Raw genomic sequence first — 18,842 nt, 5'->3', positions numbered from 1 at the left:
TATAATATCATAGCCGTTACAGCGAGTGACAAACACACAGAAGTTCAAGTGCGCTGCTTTTACGATCGCTGATATAATTTTTACTCGTTCTTTTTGACTCTAAGAGAGATGTGCGTACAGAGGCAGATAACACGGACGCGTATCGACCATAATAACCCCTCCAAGTGCAGTCCAAATAAAGCATGTTGGACCAGGCAATGAAGATCAAGCGAATGGATACGCCACGTTTTGAAATGTATTATTTTTGAAGTAATTTAGACCCTTTCTTGAATACTAGGCAATGTATAATTAACTATTTTACAAACATGTCTTCAAAAAAAAAAAAAAAAAGATCTCATTTAATACATTTTACGTACGACTTCTTATACATTGTACACTATCAAACCAGGATCAATGTACCTCACGGATCAAGAACATTTGTCATATATTTCAATAACTTAATTGTGCTCTGCCGCTGTGCTAACGGGATTCGTTGCAGTCCATGGCAGATGTAAAACCTTTTAAGTCAACAACATTCATCAGTTTACTAAAATCTATAACGAGTATAGAGGCCAACGCGTGCATTGCGTTGGACTTTTCGAGGGCAACTTTAGCTGGCAGTGTCCTCCTTGGGTAGTAAGCAAAAAAGCTAGCCATATAAACAAATAAAAATAAAACGGAAGACCAACAAAAGCAAGCGGATTAAATGGAGCTCGCAAAAGGCAGGAACAGATCCGCCCCAGACTGATCCGCCCGAACGAACCTCTATAGCAAGCAGCCGAGTGGCATGCAAGCTCCCCTCCCAGCTCCCGCAGGCCACCTATTCGGGTAGAAGGGCTCGTCATGACCAGCAGGATCAAAGCGAAATGGCCGTTCTGCAAAAACGAAGGGCTTTCCTAAATAGTCATCCGTAAATCTAGTAGTACGAGATCAACTGGCTCCACTTTCGCTTTCGTATCATACTGTCATCCTGTGATAGCCGCTTGAAACTTCGCGTATCCGATTTTGAGGAAAGGTCTGTTCCGGTGTAAACTCCGTTGTAGGTGAATGCGTGTAGTGGCGTGGTTTAGCTGTTACGGACTAGAAGATAGGCCATCGTCCTGTTTCCGTCAGCACTCCCATTGTCCTAGAAGGCAGACAACGCGATTGTCTTACTTGGGAAACTCATAAAATTTATTGTGAGGTCCATTCATGATGTAGTCTAGTAGTCGAGCCGAAAGCTGCACCTTTGCTTCGAGCCCCTTTTAATCGAGGCTCAGAAGCGCTGCGGTGTCGCTCAGCGCTATACCAACTACACTCAACGCCGTTTTTCCCGTCGAGTAGTATTACGAACCAGGCCCTTGCAATCCATTTAAAATCAGGAAGGTAGAGGGCTGTCTTAGAATGTAATCTATAGAAAAAAATTCTGTTGCATGTGAGGGCGCGTATCGGCAGACCAAATCTAAGCAGGTAGATCATTAAAGAGTACCCGTCGAGTTTATAGCGTATCGAAACGCTACGTTAAGCGAATCCTAAGAATACAGTATTTTGCCCTCACTGAGACATGCTGCCGTTTACCAGCTTGAAACGGGACGAGCAAATCGAAGTATTTGATTCATCTTACTTATTGTTTTCAGCGAGTAATAGAAGGTATGATACATTAAGGCTAAAATATATACCGCTGAGCATTTCGTATACGTCACTGGGTTGATGGGGTAACGACCCGGTAAATGGCCCGTTTTGTTGAAAATTACCTGCTAAATTCTATCCAATTATTGTTCGAGCAAATACTTTTTGAATAAAGGTAGCTAACATTTACAAACTATCCAAATTTGATACAACCAAGTGTTCGCGTAACATTATAGCAGCATCTGCAGCATAAAGGTTCTGATTGTTTCAAAGCTTTCGTTTGTGATTCGGTTAGCTGACACCCTTAGGGCTCAACAAATGTGCGTGTGCGATCTATATTTCGGTGGCTCTCATGCGCGTGCCAGCAAGAAAGGATATAAACATAAATACTTCTATGCATGCCTTCTCGTTAGCTATCATAAATATATGACCCGATTATTGCGTCTCATCGTTCATTTCCGTGGGGGTGATTATTATAGCCCTATGGCTATATGGCCGGACGCGATCGTTATTTGGAAAGATAGTAATTCTTTAGGCTCGCATCCTCTTACACTGTCAGCCCTAACGATAACGACTGTAACAAGCACAGCCTGTTTAGTTTACCGTCAACAACGAGCATTCGAGCTAGCCAAAATCTATAATCGTCAACACGCATAAAGCCCTTAATCATACGGCCACTTACCCAACTCACTCGAAATTACTCAAGAGCTGTGAGCTCAAAACGCTTATTTATACGGGACTTCTCAGTCAAGAATAGCAAACAATATTCATTGCTTTGGTAGATGAGGCTGTGCGCGACAAATTTCTCTCTGTAAAGCGTACTTCTATAGATTTTCTCTAGAGAGTCGTCTTGCGACAAGTACGGATTTCATCCTAGTTCGATACAATGTTGTTCTATATTGAGCATCACACTGCTATTTACGTAGTGGCTGCTGCAACGGCGGAAGAAGCGCTTTGGCGACGATCACGTCACAGGGTCGAGGTAATTTGAAATCGAACAAGTTTTATTAGACTAACGCTGAATAACTGTATAGCACATGAACGATCCTCCTTCAAAGCGTTCTTGTCCCTATACGTGTTGGGGGGTAGCTGAAGTCTATTTGAGGACGTCAATCATTGCTCTCATGTTTCGCCTAACAGCTCGCTCCTGTAACTTCACTTCTGCAAAACTTACTAACTTTTGGTAGGATATGTCTGTGATGGCGGTGTTTGAATGGACAAAACATTAGCATTAGAATGTCCTAGGAAAAATAGATCGGACTTGATGAAGCATTGGCTAAGCTGCTATTCAAATGTCTTAGTCTGTCGTGTCGCTTCAGATAGAACTGAGGAAGGCAAACCCACCTAGAACTACGATTTTTGTGGACAGGGAAAAGAGGCACTGGCTAGGATATTCGAGATCAGTTCGTAAAAAGGAAAAATGGAAAATCTATCTGTAATAGACATCTAACGTGTCCGTAACTAGTTATAGATGACAGAGAACGCCGTCTTGTCCCTCTTTACAAATCAGTTGATGCTGTAGCGAAAGCTTGTCGGCATTCGACAGTAAGGATTCATCATGTCATGGTTATATATATAATACAATGCTCTGCATTTTCAGCACTAAGGACAGTATATTGTAGTTGTTTACGATGGAAGTACGGCCGTGGGAGTTCCGTCGCGCGCATTTAGGTCGGCGGTAACAATTTTTGTCTTAGATATAAAACTCGGTCAGGTCATAGCGCAAAGATAGAATCCACTCCATCCAATCTCACAAAGCGCTCATGATCAAAGTCTACAGTAGAGCTATGTATTTCTTTAGGTTTCTATTCCTCCATGATATGTTTACGTTCAGATAGTTACCATTCTTCGCGACACTTAGACAGACTAACAGGGCGCGCAAGCAACATTCAATTCGAATTAAGAGTAGTAAAGCCATATTATTCAGCCAACGTTCTATCCGCATACGAAAACTCATCCACATTACGCTGCGCTTAGCGAAGTTTTATTTGCAAATAGAGTATCTGCTTAAGGATGACTACCTGCTTAACAAGTAGAAACACCCAATTTCTTTATCCTTAGTCATCTATTAAGCACAAAAGTAACCTTTAATCTAGTAGGGTACACATATCGTGCATGTAGTAGTTGGAACTTAATTCTCTCTGGCTCGTCGCGTTCTCCTTGTGGCGCCTCTGTCGAATCCGCCAACGAAAACTCAGTACGCAAGTGAACCAGGCTTTGATCGTTGTTGGCTGGCAAGAACAGTCCGTTTGGACAAAATCCTCAATGGTTACCCTTGTCACTGGCCTCCGTCGCTTCTTGATATTTTTACCTTCCTACTCCCCTTTTTTCTTATTTTCGTTAGCCATATGATCGGGCCCACAGGCTGCGGCGACGCTGCCATCATCGCCGTAGTCACCATGACTCTTATCTTTCTCCTTGCCTGAACAAGTTTCCTTGATTTCATCGTAGACGGTCGCAGTCAGGTTGGCATTGCGCGATCGGCTAGCTGCTACTGCTGCACGGCATTAGCGCTACACCAGAACGAACAGAGTAAACTGCCTTAACCGGAACTGAGGTCCGCACCTCCGGAAGTGGCCACACCAGATCCATTCTCCGACAGCGGCAACGTACATCACGATCGGCGGCTGTGCTGACCTCCACCTACACTTAAGTGTACTTTTCATATTTGGCCCTACTTTATCAGCATATCATAATAGTGAAGACTGCGTCGTCTGTCAGGAGGGATGAAGTGGTGAGAGCGTTAAGGGTAGGGCAGTCTGCGTGTGTATATATCTTTTTACCATCGTCACCCATAACCAAGCGCAGACTAGGGTCTTTGTTCCTTCTTCTTCTCTTCGGGCCCGTCCATCATGAAAACTCTCTGCACACACAACGGACGACTGATCGCCGCTGGCCGTCTAGTGGTAGCAGTGCCTTCGCGAACGCGGACAGAGGAACAGGACTAGTCATTTTCATAGACGCAGTGTCGGATGCCCTTTTTGCTATCGGCTAATGTAGTACGCTAGCAGCTCCTCTGTGGAAGGAGGGCGGGAGAGACACAAAAGGCGAGACGCGCGCGCACAGACACAAAAAGGCCGAACGGGGATAAAGACAGAGATGACTGAAGTCTGGGCAGCGGAAGCTGCGAATGTGTAGAGTTATTTCGCATACTGAGTATTAGAAAATTTCTGTTGCGCTGTCTATGTGAGCTTCTTTGCTATAAAGGAAGTTCCTGCTAACACACGAACGGTACATAGTTTGTTTGCTAATAGCTGAAAGTACAACTGTGAGAACACGCACGCACGCACGCACACATGCAATGTATTGAGAAGATCAGTTTTCTAACTAGAATTTGTAGAAGTTGTACTTCGAAAGCTAAAGCAGAGATATGGTGAGGACATGGATTGGATAGGAATAAGGTCTAAACAATAAAGCAACAAGTTTTACCAAGAATACTTGCCGAATGGCTCCTTAGTGATTTGCCAAGCTGATTTTTGCTATAACGCATGACTACTCCGAAGTTTAGGTTTATGAATAATTTCGTGGGGGTTTCATCAGATGCTTTTCTTCTTGAATTGATTGACTTGCTAATGCTCATATTATTGAAAAGCTTGTCCATTCCTCCTCTACTTCAGAAATCAATCCTGATCATTGTATTCGGATCACAACTGCTGGCCTTGCGTTTTCGATATTTTTGTTTCTTCGTTTGTTGGGGCAAAAAACAACTGCTTAGTCCTAACAGAAAATATAGGATGCAATCAGCAAGGCCTCTGGAACTGAAACTGGTTCTCCAGAGGGCATATGTCACCTCTTAATTGATTCCATTTGATTTCCTGATTCGACGAGCACTCAGATGAATATCAGACAAGCCTGTATGTTCACTACAGAATTATTTTCGTATGCAGATCTTTATCGTAAGACAATTCTAAAGTTGTTCTATTAACTTTTTATCCAAGATGTGTTAAAAATGCTTTTCATTATTACCGAAATAGTAATCGGTGGTTTGAGATCCAAAGAACTCGGCCATAGGAACCTACTAGAGCTCGGGGAATAAGAAACAGCCTTGTGGCGGTACGTGGCGCTTAGCTATCAGCAGACAACAAATTTTTAGATCCGTAAAACGTCTTGATAATCGTACAGTCATCTACGTTGTAGATCTTATTAGCTTGCTAGTCATAATATTTGATATTTCACAATCCTTTTTAATCACAATTTCCCCGTCCCTAAAGTTTGATTTGGCGGCCTATTGATTGCCGCTTGTTTTTGGTTAGCACGGCAAGACCCATTTCAACTAGACCCTTTCTACTGGGGCAAGTCATTGTTGTTATAACGACAGGACAATTTCGAAAATTTGTTCACATAAAGCAAATAGCCGACAAGTGATAAAAGCAGAAATAAAAAAAAACAATAACACCCAGTTAAACACTGATCTAGTAAATAAAAATGGCTCGAATTATTACTAATTAGGCCTCCATCAAGATCACACATCAAAGATCCATAATCTATTTTAGTACGCAGCATGACTTAAACAGCCAGTTAGAAAAGTAGTATACTACTATTGGTATTTCTTCGATTGATAGGGGTCAGGGTTCGCGGCCTGCCTACAGCCAACGATTCATGAATGTCGCATATTTTTTAGGAATAAATAAAGCTATCCAGCCATAAAATCAATCATTCAGACTATTGAAATTCTAGTAGGCTTTATTTGTAAGGTGACCATTTTGCGCTTTGGAACTCGCTCAAGTCGAGTGCCAAACCGTTGCTACAATTCTAACTGTTGCTTTTCAAAGAATTAATAACACGTTTCCAACATGTTATTCTTTTAGCCTCTTCAAAGCATTCAAGTCCTCCATCACGTTTTGCTATGTTCGATTATCCCGTTTCTGTTTCGTAAGCTTTATTATTGACTTGCACGCACAGTTTCTTTTTCCTTTCCTTCGATCCCTCCCCTGCCCTTTCTGTCTTGCTCGTTCTATCTCCCTAATACAAAAATACGGATAAAGCAAAAATGCAAAAAGAAAAAATAATCCGAAAACTCTAGCGACGAGAAAGCTTTTCGCTAGACGAAACGGTAGGTGCTACAGTCGAGTATCCATACAACGGTCGGTATTTCAAGTGCTGCTGTTTCCCGCATTACCCTCTGTGTTTATGCCGACTACACCAGAAACAGCCGCTCAGCGTCCGCCAACACCTCTACGGCGGAAAGTCGTCAGCTGCACAGTTTAGCCTTAAAACATATTTGGAGTTCGTTTTAGAATGCACAACAGCCCTGCGTAATCTTTGCCCCGTCTGACGCTGACCTCCGCCTCATACCTCTCGTTGCCCGGTGTCGTCTGATGGAACAGGCCGATGAGCTGCCTACTTGGCCAACACACAGACAACGATGAAAGCATCCTAGAGGTGTTGGCATCAACCCTCTGGCTTAGATGGCAATGCTCGTAGGACGTCCATAATCATACTGCTTTCGATAATGTTCGGTGAACGACTGTCGACAGCAAGCAAATCAACGACACCGACAAATGCCCTGAACTCTGATCTGTGCATCGTAAGGGAGCTGGCCAGTTCAACTGGAGAGTGCATCTAATCGCAGCTAAGGAATCTTGGCTGGGAAAAGACTCCATCTAATATTTTAAAAGCATAGGTCCTGCGTTTACAGTACAGCAAAAGGGGAAAAGAAAACCGCGAGCAGAGGCTTTTAGGGACGGCCACTGAGAATTTTCATTTCATTAGCTGATCAATATTCGGTTGTATGGCGATCTATTTGCAGTTCCGAGTCGAGTTATTGAGAGGGGACCGATCGGTGCGGTTTTCGTCGGTAGTGAAAATAAAAGACGTTAGTGTTACGAGCTGCTTGAAAATTGTTCCACGGAACAGCTATATTAAGTCAAGTGGACCCATTTTTGATAATTCCAAGAAACCGGCCGGTTCGATGTCTTTAACTGCTATTGGAATAGTGTTCTTGAAATGATAGATTTCGACATTTTCCTCGGCCAGTGAGTGCCGCCTGCCGTTCCGACAGGTTGGGGCATTCAGATTCTGACGAGCTTTAGCGGAATGCTTATGGTGGCGAGCATGACTTCATCCGCTAATCGTATACCAAAAAAAATACGGTAATGGCTAAAAACAGCATCATTTGAATCCTGTCATTTTTGATATACCTGGATCTTTTACAGATATTAACGGTGGCTTTCGATGGCGTATATATGGAGGAATCTAGTAACAACAAGTGGCCTTAAATTTAAGAAACAGGAATTCGATAATGTTGTACATATTCTTAAACATTCGTTACAAAATGGAAGAAAAAAATGAACGTTTTAATCACCCGAACATGCTAGACGCTTGTATGCACTTCACTCCTCGTGAACGTCTTCGCATCGTTTTACTTTAGCCTGCTAACTTATTGAACTAACTCAGAAGGAAACGAAAGACGAAGATGAAGAAGCAGTTCGTAGATATCAGGAGGAAAATAAGCGGGAAGGCTTTCTGCTAGTTGCCCCTGGAGCTGAGGCGAAGGGGAAGAATCCCTTCGCTTAAAGTTGACTTAGTGGAGTTAGCAGGCTCTGCTGTCAGATTGGACTGATTGACTGAATGATACCGAACCAAGCATCGACAGCGTCATGGCGCTTCACACAACGTGCCAAATACGCACCCAGACACACACTCACACACACACACATGTCGTTCCCAAGAGACATTTGTTCTTTTTCTGCTGACCGTTGTTGTTGCGCCGTGTCTTCCAATACACTCCAACCATTCGCTTCGTCCTTTGTGTCATGTTCCCCTTAGCCCACACGTCAGCTCTCACGCTATCCTTGCGTTGTTTTGGTTCCCCGGCCCCCTACTCCTCAGATAGGTCGCTTATTTAAGCTGAACATACACACAGGAAGTTGATAGCAAATTGTACGATTCTCCAGGCCTATCGCGGCTGTCTAACTAACTTAACTCCCTCCCGCGCCCAACTCTCCACCCCTTTCTTTTTCCTGTTCTTCATACCACTTCTCATAAAGCTCATCTCACGTTTAGCACCAGGAAACGTGGTAAGCCCAAATCGCCTAGCCACTAGTAACTAGAGGTTACACTAAACTATGCAAGTAAAAATATAGGGAAAAGAATAGGTGTAGCTATAGGATGCATCTATCCCACCGAGCTCCCTGTGCGATCAAACTGAGGAAACCGGAGCGTATTTATGTCAGCAAGCACTGGAAATGACTATAATAATGACGTGGGAGTTGTACAGGGCAACGAGAGTGTGACTCGCCATTAACAACGATGCCCACTGCGCGTCAAGCACATGGCCAGTGGCCGACAGTTTTCTATTGTTAATAACTTTGAAGGCGAGTCTCATACGGGTAACATAAATGGCTGTGTACTTTATTTTGAAACAAAGTGGCAAGCGACGAAATCAAACGGGACATAGGCACGATGTGCCATTACTGCTATTGTGTAATAGGTGCCTTGTAGATAGCTAGGAACTCTTCAAGGGCATACTTCACACACAAAGCTGTAACGGCTTTGTCTCGATCCTTATATAATTTTCGAACGAAGTGTATTTGAAGGTGGACTGAACAGTTGAATGTGAACTAACGGCTTGCGTTGCATCTCAGCTCGAGAGCTATTGACCCTGTGTAGCCTGATAAGATACACACATGCGTTCCTATCTATTGCTTGTGATAGGTAATAAATCCCAGGGGGTTGTCTTTCGTTTATTAAGAGTGTGTAAGCGTTTTGTTCACGGTGTGCGGCCGGTCCTACTTTGTGCTTAGGCTACGTTAAGGAGCTGAAATAGGTGGAGAAAGAGCGAGATACGTGGGGTTGTAGAAAGCTCCTCAAACAATTAGCTACAGAAGGGGCAACACAACAACGTCAACGACGCACCCCGCGAAAATCGAAATACACAGCGAAACAGAGGTCGTATTCCTATCCTAATAAACTGGTCGGGCTACCAGTGCATTATTACAGGGTTTAGCGAAGTAGTTGTGCCTAATGTCGAGCCTGTTTATGATACTTGGATGCAACTCGGCCTGACAAATGAAGGGAGATGCGTTGTGTGCAGGATAACGAATAAATAGATTTTTACAGAACGTTTGCCACTTCAATACAATATTAACAGACAAACTTTGTATTCGACAATACTAAGCTAATTAGAAGAACAGCTATCAGCTATTGTAGACCGAATACAAGTTCGTAGAACTGTATGCTATAAGTTTGCTAAGGTCACAAACGATCATACGATGTGTTTGTATATGTGTGTTGATTTCAAGCCGAATCTTGACGTAGCGATGTTGGCTAATGTTGACGTATAGTTTTCGTAATTTAAGGACCAAAAAAACTTTGTCAGTATAACACTCCGTGGTTTCACCGGAACCTATTTCTATCTGAGATTTCAGGCCTAAAACAAATGTCGACTGTTTATTCTTAGCTAGATAGAGAATCACAACGTTCTGAGATAAGTCGTTATTTGGGTTAATGATAGACGCTACTGTATGCGTATGATAACATCGTTATATTAGTATTTGTCCAGCGCGAATTTTCATGGGAAGTTCGGCTAGACTTGAACGCTTCCTAATTCAACCTGCCGATATTTTTTTCACAGAAAAACTCCTTTCGGCCACTCAAGCTTGACGACTGACGGTATATTTTCTGTATGTAGATCCAAATAAACAGACATTATTATATAATAAGTATTATAAATGAAGCAAATATTCTTCTTTGCTTCTCTTCCGGTCCCTCTTTTTGGTACATCTCAGTTTGCCGTAAATGTGTATTACTGTTGTTGTTATCTGTCAGCTATTTTGTTTGTGACAAGCGTTTTGTCATATGGGACTTGCAACTCTTTTAGCTGCGTTTCGATTAACAAAAGCAACTTGCGCCTATCCACAGAATCCATGTAATCAAACATATCGGCCCTGCTCTGATGGTTACGCTCGTTCACTGTGGCCATTCTCTTGAAAACATAAAGAAAATAGGACGAAAGAAAGCGGAAAGCGCCGCCACCGGGAGCTCCACCGTTACCTACAAAAAGTTTTTGTATTCATCCTGTCCCCGTCCACGTCAGCTTCGTATGAACGTCAAAAGCAGCGGCTTCGTGCATCTCTGATCAGATCTGTCAGAAAACAGAGTTTGACCAAGCGCGACCATCACTTGCGTAGATCATGATGCTTTTGAAACCGTTATTGCTGCCGCTTCTGTCTGCGCACTCATCAGTTGTTAAGCTGAATCTAAATTAACGATGTGGTGGTGTTTTACGATAATCTGCAGAAGTTGAAGCGTCATACAGATGCCACCTCTTGAATACATTATGGTTAGGTCTTAGATTTAGTAACAGGAAGAACAATTTACGTTTACGTATTTGATTTTCCAATGTGTGACAGTGTTTCTTCCTGTCCACAGTCCCTATGAACAAAAACTTCAACTTCTTAAGGCAGTAGGATAATATAACTATAGAATAGCTAAATACTACCCGAAAAACGAAGTTCATACTTTAGGAATAGTCCATCTAATTGGATTGACACGTTTCAAGGAGTAAAATATAGGCATGTGTCTGTTTTTTAGTGCCTGTGCGTTTCACTGTTCTTATGTGTGACTGTGCTGTTAATCTAACAACAGACGAATGCCATAGGCGGAAATATCATTGGCCTTCTGCGGGGTATGTCGCCCTGTTGCATAGAGAATCCGCAAGCGTGCTCTCATTTTAAGCTTTTACATCAGCGAAAACCAATTTGCAGTAATACACAATATCTTAGCCATCTGTATAATGATAAAAGTCAACAAGGGAATGTAAATGTGCCCCTATATCTAAAATCGAGATGTAATAGCTACACCGTACCGATGGCATCTTAAATCTATAGTTGCAAAAACGTAATATTCTGACGATTTCACGTAATAATTGTCAAATATATAGTTTCAATACTTTATTTCCAATGTAACTAGAAAGTTTTGATAAGTTGTGGAACGTTACATGTAGAATATTCGCAGGTGGTACGCAGTCTAAATTCACTATATTTTCGGCCGCATACCCCATGCTGCCCAGAGATCTCTGTACTTATTTTGCTGCATAAAATTAAATAAACAGACACATTTTAGGCCAAGTAAATTGCATTTAAACCGAAACTATTTCAGCTATTAGTGTAAGCCGAAGGTTTTTTCATCTATTTTTGGACAAAATAAATTTTTTACATATTAGAAACATGTGGGTTCTCAGGAAAATAATTATATTTTCAGTAACGTAAATTATTTACTGTCCATAGCTAAAACTTAATAATAAAAATACTTCTATAGTATAAATGAAGCAAAATTACGTACTATAGAAAAAAAAAAAATAGCTCTACTAAATTCTCCTGGCATTAGCTCTCAGCACGTTGTTATTGGGTCGTGCCGTAGGTTCGTAGCGGGTTTGGAATTGGTTTACATTTATGCTTCACAAGCAGAGTTGGATTATCATCGGGCTTCTATTTGGAACCATCATCAATTCAATCGTAAGTTTCAGTTAAGTTGCAGAAGCCCGTAGAGAAGGGAATTGCAAGAATGTATTTCAGGTGGGTTTAAAATTCTGTTTCTGAAAACCGCTAAGTGCGACCCAAAGTGCGATTACGTGGTCAGGAAGTGGTTCGCTCGTTTTTGAAGCAATGACCTCTACCTTGAACGCATGTGCAGCTCAATCTTTTGACAATGAAGACATGTAAATTTTCACATGATCCATTTATGAGCCCTCGTCAGACTGCCGAAAACCAAATTAACAATTCAAAGACATTTAGCAAGCTATGATTACGATAATGAAGAAGACATGTGGGTTCCTTATGATTTGACCCATCGCCAATTGGTTAATTGATCGTGGGTGCACAGCCGATCTAAAATTGTAAGAAGGAAGCCTTTTTTGTTGGGAGCTAATTGTGTTGTGAAAGTTGAATAATCCACAACAGCGTAAACTAGAGCAGATTATGGTTCAAGTTGGACAGGAGTTACAGTCAGATTCCGTCCTAAGAACCTAATGCTGAGCATTTTATGGAATTTTCAAGAGAGTTTCTCTCAACTAACTAGGCCGTTAACCCAGTAAGTACTATGAACGGCTCGGCCATTGGAGCCAGTGCATCCAAGAGAAGCGCCTAGCTGTACCCACTATGATCCCCCGCTTCACACATACTCAGTCATGCGGCTTATAGTCCTGAGTCTGCTCTTTCTGGTTATCACCTTCTCTGAATTTTGCATTGCGTTCCCTTTAATGAGGAAAGCTTCTGTTTCTTTAGAGGGTGTAGATAGACCTTGCTAACCAGTTTACCACAAGCAAAGATATTAACTTCGACAAAAAGTGGAACTGAAAGGCTACTTGAAAGGAAGGCAAGGACCATCCTCAATAACAGCCAATATACAACTGGATTAGGTCGTCTGGACAGGAAGTTTCGTTAAAAATTTTATAGAATTGTGCCACAAGCGTACAGCACAAGCCCGAAAACAACAAGCAATTAAAGCATACGAACTTATCTAGTTAATTTTTATGAAAATGAAAGTTGCCATTCTGTCCCATCGTGATACTCAATTCCCTATTCGAAAAAGCGTCCCCACGGTGGTGCCCTACAATCTTGCTTAATAAAAACACAACTTCAGTTGAAGTTATAGCACGAAACAAATCGTGACGGCAAAAGAAGTAAGTAGAGCAAAGCAGGCGGCATTTTTATTTACGTAGTGATGCAGTCCATCGTATAAATCCCGTTAGCCCTCTCTGAAAGTCCACAGGCGGTCATCTGATAGAAGACAAAAATAATGCGTTTGTTGTGGCGACAAACGTGTGCGCAACGGACCACTCAATATATGTCATTCCAGCTGTCAGTTAGACCGATTCCCTATTCCCCCTACGAACTCAGCTATCTCCATAATAGCAAATGCGCTGTCCAATGTACGGCTAGGAATTGCTGACACCGATGTGATGGGCGAGCTTTTCAGGTAGCTAGATTTACGTATAACCTTATGTGGCGTCTATCTCATAATAGCGTAGATGTTCGTACGGTCTATAATTTGTCGCTAGTTGAAGCTGAACGAGAACGCGAAAGAAGACACCTATTTATCTATTATAACTTGTTCTGTTGGCGCACGGCGCTTCGGCGAAATTCGACGAAAGGCGGTACCACCCTGAGTTTGGCGTTCGCTCATTCGAAGTCATTATACGTACACTGGTTTGTCTAAATGTTTGCCATGTCGAAATGGCTTACCTCTGAGAGAAAGCGGCCGTAAAGTCTACGGAACCTGCTGTGTAGAAAACGGACGTTGAAGGTGCTTTTGAACTTTGCATCCAAATGGAACGAATAGCTCATTTTTTCATTCTGCTTCCTCCATGAAAATATTAAGATGTAAGCAAAGGCAGACATAATGTTTGGCTCAGAGTCGTAAGTTCTACAGATACAGATAGGTTTGCCGCTTGTTACCAGGCGCGTTAGTCTAAGTTAGTACAGAATTACGTCAGTTCAACAATATGCGCGACTGAATTGTCTGAAGTTAGTACATAGGACGATGCTCACTTGAAAATCTTAGTTATATAGCTTCAAAGCGTCATGCTTCACCGGTCTTCAGACAGCAAAAGTGCAATCGCCTCGGCATATTTGGTAGTTTTTGAGGATGTGATTACAGGCGTCGTATGAAAGGTTACTGCCTGTAGGGGACCATACTTAATGAATGAAACGTATAGTCATAAAGCGCGAATCATCAGAAGATCCAATGAAGAAGCACTGACGCTTCCGAAGTGTTAAGTGAACTATGACGACACCAGGTCGACATAAGCTTCTCTTTATTGTTGAGTAGAAGGCTAATAAAAGTTCTGAAGGTGAGCTGAGTTGAGGGAACCACGAAGCTGTTTTATAGCGTCTGACCTGGCTCTGCGCTCGATCAACGCTCAACACAACGAATATTGATTGCACAGATTTTTTCGTGAGCAATAAGGGCGGGCTTCTGTTCAGAACAGACTGGATGCATTATCTCCATCTAGTAACTAAGCAACTAGTAATTAAACTTTTAGCCTCACTGAGACAGAGACAGCACTGCTAGTTGCATAGTCCAACGTTTAACCCTGGCCGAAACGAGTAAACTTCCTCATTCTGTTCAAGGTACTGGACTTAAGTTGCTTGTTAGACACATGCAAAGTTGTTCCACTAAATGTTTCTTGATGTTGTAACTTTCGTGATCATGAATTATATTATGTATGCTGATGTTTCCTGTTTTCCATAGCGGAGTCTTCTTCCATAGGCCGATCTTGTCGGAAATTGGTGACGAGATGCTTCTCGTAAGTTGTGTTGCACGTGAAAGCTCAATCTGACTATGCAGAGATGGTCGGGCACATTTCCCGTAGACACGAAACAGGTGTCCCTCTATTGTGACCTTCTCGATTCACTTATGTGTTCATCGACCCTAATTATCGAGAACGGCCTTCACAGGATCATGCACGTTACAGGGCTGTTTAAACCACGCAAGATATGGTACGTTAATACAGTTATTGCGCCAATACATATCATAGATGCTGGCCAGTTATCGAAATTGGCCACCTACGCCTAATCAAGCATTAGGAATAACGCTTCTAAGCGGTGTCGGCGTATAGCGGTAGGTGAAAAGCCGCCGAGGTGCTACAAGAAACCCCGTACTGAGCATTTTCCGTTTCATTTGAGCTGAACATCGAAGTCTTCTGATGTTCTATGTCAGCGACACAAGGATCGATCGCGGCACGCTATGGGAACGGTCCTGCCGAGGCGCTATAAATCTGCTTGTTGTTAGAGGTTTCTGAATTGAAAATTTCTAGTATTTCACGCGTATGGTGGCCGAATATACGAGCAAAGCCAATGTGTTTCATGTCACCGTGCAACGTCCAGTAATCGATTAGGTTCATCATTCGCTGTTCACTGCGGTGCTGTAAATTGCTTTTATAGAAAGTGCGACCATAAACAGAGCCTTAAAATAAGTCTTTAGAAATCGTGCTCACATTCTTGAGATAATCTCATGTCAAAGAGTGCAACACACGCGTCGATTCAAGCGATCTCGTCTCAGAGTTTGAGGCAGTCAAACGTTTTCAGAGCCGTGGATGTCTGATCGATCGTTTCGTTCCATGCATTTGTTAATGCGCACTAGTTAACTTTATTTGCTTTCATTTGCTCAGAAAAACCCTCAAATACAGATAGGAATTTGTCTCGTTTCAGTTTTACAAATATGGCTCAGCTATCACAACAAATGGAGCCTATCGGAAGGAAGGTATTGGATACGCAGAGTTCGCCCGATACAGAGAACAGGTTCAAACAGTTCATAGAATTTAGTAGAGTTCAATAATTTAATAGGTTCAAATTTAAGAAGATCTATAAGAAATTCAAGTCTCACTAAGGAATTAAATTTCGGTCATCGGTTGGCTTTCCACATTAATCTGCTGCAAGGTTTCACCTATCTGCTCGAGTGTCAAAATTCTGTCTGCCTTATAAACGGTATTACAACATAACCGTGATCGTTTGTAGTGAAAGTAATGATAATTCGTCATTAACAGTAAACACTGATCATTTCTTTCCGGCTTCTTGGGTCCTAAACAAAGAAGTGGGCAAGCATTTGTGTTAACCTAGCGCTCGTGCATGCAGCGCCCTCTGCCGAGCAAGATAGGAGTGTTTGTTGGAAAGGCTTCTGGCCGTCCAAGCTCTCTCCCGTACTACAGCAAACAAAGGGCCGGAACAACCCATTCCAAAACGTCCTGCATAATACGACCAGGTGTATGGCAATGATTATGTCTGGTGCGACTCCGTGGTCCTAGTCCTAGCCCCCCCCCCCCCCAATAATAATTATAATAACACAAACACCCTGGCAGACATTTGATTTTAACCTATAGTAAGCTGAGACGCCCGTTCTACTGTATCCACGTTATGGGAGTAGATAGTGCGATATTTTTGCGCATTAAAGGCTCGCACGTAAACAAGAAAAAAAACAAATGCCCCTTTTGTCTCAGAGCTATTCACCCAATGTCGGTTTTCGTGGACCTCCACTGGCGATTTTAAATAACCGATAACGGAGTACAATTTTCGACAAAACAAGTCGACGGTCTTGTATTCTGCTGTGGAAGAAACTATCGGAGACATTTGCTAACTGGTGTTTTCTGCCCCTCAGTGATATCTGTTCCTCTCTTCACTTCGATTCTTGACCTCTGAAAGGACACAAAATCACCAGAAGACACTTAGACTAGTCTTAAACAATACCGCTTTTCGTTGATCAGTCCCGACTACAGCCGCGTCAGATGGTGTGAAAGAGACAGAATGCGTCGGCTGTACATAGAACGAGAGAGACGCTAACGTAAATACTGAACTCTGATTTCAGCTAACTGTTACGCATGCGGTCGGCGGAACACGCTACGTCAATTTTACATAATATAGTGTTCATCAAACGATGTCTTTATCGATATGCAGGGCACCGGTATAAAGTTTCTTCCTTCATTAACCACAAAACCACTCGAAAATACTTTGTTTAGATACGGCGCAGCTGATTAAACGGCTGAAGCAGAAACTATTTAGTTAAGCTTATTTGGGTTTATTTAGTTGAGTATCGACTCTGCATATTATAGGTAACAGTTATTTATATGCCTTATAATGATAAATGTTATCATGCTATTAGAATTTGGCTTAAACGCTTTACGATATGTAGCCATTGAATTGTGCCTGAGCACAGTAGAGCACCCTCGAAGAGCACACGAGATAAAGTTTAGTTATTGGATAAATATAGTTTTTTAAGTTTTTGGTGACTTTTCAGTCGTTGCAACACAACCTAAGATAGACTAACGTGTACGTGACTTTAACTGATGGAACGTGCAAGACCATTATAAGGCGTATGATGATTGGTAGAAGACTGGTTAAGATTCGCAATTATCTTCATAGTTAATAAAAATAACATTCATTATCTTTACGACAGTTCGAGCATCGCTAAGGTTAGCATACTTCATGCGGGCCGTCCGTATGGCTCAGCGCCAACTGATGGGTTTGTTTTCGTTGGAACGACCAGCCATCCTGGCCGCACTCCACGCCAACCAGGGTCTTGGTTTTTTAGAATTGCGCATAGTTGATGCTATTACTTATTTTCAACTTGTATTTATCTATTCATAGTTCCGCTAGTCTTCTATTTTGAATATTTTTGTATCCTTAAATGTCGAGTTCTACAACACTTGAGACCCTATGGATGTCTTAGGAAACGTTGCAATAACAGGATATCTAACGGATACATCTGGCCCCCTACATCGTTTGACGTTGAAACATTACTAAAACGCTTCTATCTGGATGCGCACAACTGTGTAGCATTGTGACTGGCTGCGTGACGGCGGAACGGTTTCTGGTAGACTTAGATATTTTGCAGATTGTCCCGACAGCCCCAATCCAAAATGATTTTTAGTGTAGACTCAGTTAGCCGTCAGCAATTGTTACTGATAAGAAAAGCCGAAAAATAGAAGATACCTTGAAAGCTGACGACGGGGTTAAGTAAAAACAGGTCAAGCTAAAAACAGCTCTATGCGGTCGTGTATATTCATTTTTAAATCCAGCCATTTGTTTATACTCCTAGCTGCCTATGTTGCTTATGTATAATACTTTGAGCCTTCCGGAGATGTATATAAGCCTTCCGGAAAATAATAACACTTCTCATTATTATATCGTCATATAAATTTTGTTAGCTTGATCTGTACTCAAAGCCTTGTTACGTATGCTAATGTAAAGCTTCTGGCCTTCAACTAGTAACTTTTCATCGCCGTTATATCTGACTTGTTATCCACCACTATTGAAATTCTAGATATAGTTCTCAGCACTGGCATAGTCCTTGGAGAAAAGTAGTTGTATACTGTACACGCTGTTTGCAATTCTGAACCTCGCATAATGTGCAGTCTAATCTATGGCTGACTTTTTCGCCTTCATTTGCAAGTGTTATTTCTTATTATATCTGCTTTCCTCATTATTACCATGTCGGCAAAGCATTATTGGCGCTTTGTCAGCAGAAAACAATACGCTGCTGAACAACTACCCTGTTCTTCTCATTCTCTTTAGAATATCTCGTACACTTTACTATTGCGATGGTTATTTTATGGTTGTCGTCTTCTCTTAATGACGTAACGTGTTAAATCTGGTCTTCTCCTTCCTCATGAAGTACTGCTGCTCGTTTAATGTATCATACTCTGAATTTTTTTTGCTACTTCAGACCGCCTTAGACGCCAGTACAAAAGTTTGCCACTTTGATGGATACCGTCGACAGTGGTAACAGTTGTTGCATGGACCCGCCATGGACGCGATTAA

Source organism: Varroa jacobsoni, unplaced genomic scaffold, assembly GCF_002532875.2.
Source record: "Varroa jacobsoni isolate VJ856 unplaced genomic scaffold, vjacob_1.0 scaffold_294, whole genome shotgun sequence".
Classification (NCBI taxonomy): Eukaryota; Metazoa; Arthropoda; class Arachnida; order Mesostigmata; family Varroidae; genus Varroa; species Varroa jacobsoni.
Note: the sequence above shows the minus strand (reverse complement) of the source record.